The sequence below is a fragment of the Amblyomma maculatum genome, chromosome 1 (assembly GCF_055883805.1).
Source record: "Amblyomma maculatum isolate TAMU_Amacu chromosome 1, ASM5588380v1, whole genome shotgun sequence".
NCBI lineage: Eukaryota > Metazoa > Arthropoda > Arachnida > Ixodida > Ixodidae > Amblyomma > Amblyomma maculatum.
The window spans coordinates 353,311,110-353,313,179 of record NC_139344.1 but is presented as its reverse complement, the minus strand read 5'-3'; the positions used below and the strand labels follow the sequence as shown (position 1 = coordinate 353,313,179).

Below are 2,070 nucleotides of genomic sequence, written 5' to 3'. Positions count from 1 at the left end.
GGACGTCGCTTTCGCACCGAGCTCTTTGCGTGCCTCTTGTGGTCGGTTTCGGTTTCAAACGGGAAAAGCGTCGGAATTCTTCAATCTGCAGGGCTTTGAAATTGAGTTTTTATTTGTTTCAAAAGCTGATATGACATCGTCTTGCTCATGCTATTGAACTCCACGTTATGGCTAACTACCCAACTGTGTAATTAAGAAGTGATTTATTGGGTTTTAGGTAAGTAGTTTAGTAATAAGAATATCGCAACTAATCGTTCCCGCCGTCCTTGATTGTTTGTTACTGCAATGATTTTTTTTTCTTGGACGTCACTATTCTTAACTACTGTTTATTATTGTTCGCTTTTTTTTCTTCTTTACTGATTGGCTTTGAGACATCGCATTTCACAAAAACAAAATAAATAAAAATCACACAAACACTATTTATATACTGTATTTACATATGATGCGTCGTGATCAGGTAGCAGGGCACGAGCTTCATCACACTAAAATTCACGCATGCACAACAAAGGATATAGTCTTGAGAGCCACTATAGAGGTTCCACGGCTGCCTTCTGAATTTCTAAAAGCCTGTCCACGCTTTCCAAAAAATAAATTCGGGCAGGCCATGCGTCTTCATCACAGTGGTAACCAGCCATTCTTGACTGCCATATACTGTTGAGGCCTATGAACATAAATAAACCAAATGCTACCCCAATACTTTCTACGCTTAAGTACCGCATACCACACTGGTCTAGTGGAAAATATTTTATTACCGTTCATTGCAATACATCTATAAAATAAGCCCCTTCCCAATAATGTAAAAAAAAACACTGTCTATTGTTTCTGGCTTCCTGCATATGAAACAGTGCGATCCCCACGGTATAAATAATCCCTCTCCCTTCAAAATTGTTTTATCGGTCATGTTCTGGTGTGCAACATAAAAAAGGTTTTCGCTCCTGGCGGGACATGCAATCTTTTTACCATTTTTAAGACATCTGCGCCTGGGCCTCCATTCTACAAGGCCCTGTACATGGGCACTGGGAACGCCATGTCGCACAACAAACAGTACGATTTATTTCGTTTTACTGTTGACAAATGATCGCCTGAAAGCAGCCAGAAAGAAGCAGCACAGTTTCTACGACTTCCTTTAAAAGCCGTTATTCTCGGCGGAAAAATCTTCAGTTGAAACAACGTACTCCGGCAGCAGGCGCCTCAGCCTGATTTGGCATACGGTGCACAAGTAAGGGTCAGTCGTGTCTCTAAAGAACAAAAGACGACTGACCAGCTGCCGCAAAAATAGGTGGCCCAGTTCTAGCCCACCGTATTTTACTCGTCGGAAGAAATTGGACCGGCTGCAGCTCTCCCATTCATACGCCCAGAAAAATACGGCGGAAGTGCTTGCAGCTTGTGAATATTTTGGGAAAACCATGTGGTTTATGCGTACAAAAAAAAGAGCAAAAATAACCTTCGCAGTCGACAGGATTCGAACCTGTGCGGGGAGACCCCAATGGATTTCTAGTCCATCGCCTTAACCACTCGGCCACGACTGCTCCGACGTCTTAGTTGCGGCGAACGCTGCCGTCCTGTGCAGCTACGCCTCGCACGGAGGGAGCGCTTGGCCAAGGTCGAGAGAAACGTGATATGGTTGTTAAGGCGCACTCCGCAGTGTGCTGTAAAGACGTTGGCGCTGTATTTGCGTCTCTGTTTTAAGTCCTTTAACGACGAAACTTATTGCCATATTGTGATTCTTACTAGCATAAAAAAGCAGGGCCACTGCCAACGTGCAATAAAATAAAATCACGTTTCTTATAATTTTCGATTTAAAAAAGACGGTAATCACTGCTTCTTATGTTGAAATAATTTTCTTTGCATTTTCAATATCCTCGATCAATTTCGTAGAAGACCCTTTTTTCGGAACTCCTTAAATCTGTATGGTTACAACTATAATGAAAGCGGTGCTTCAGCACTGCGAGAAGGTTAGCAGAGAGAGTGAGTGGGCAAGTCACATTCAAATTTGGCTACATTGATGTTGTTTCACGGAAATGAGCAGGCCTCTTCACTCTCTATCATAACATTCATAGTTTTGTCGGG

The 2,070-nt window shown here is 42.7% G+C and overlaps 1 non-coding gene across 1 annotated transcript; it reads right to left on the bottom strand.

Moving 5' to 3' along the window:
* Window positions 1–1,447: 1,447 nt before the first annotated feature.
* TRNAS-AGA (transfer RNA serine (anticodon AGA)) lies at window positions 1,448–1,529 on the bottom strand. Its single transcript has one exon. It is a non-coding gene; the product is annotated as a tRNA-Ser (tRNA).
* Between the last annotated feature and the right edge of the window lie 541 nt (window positions 1,530–2,070).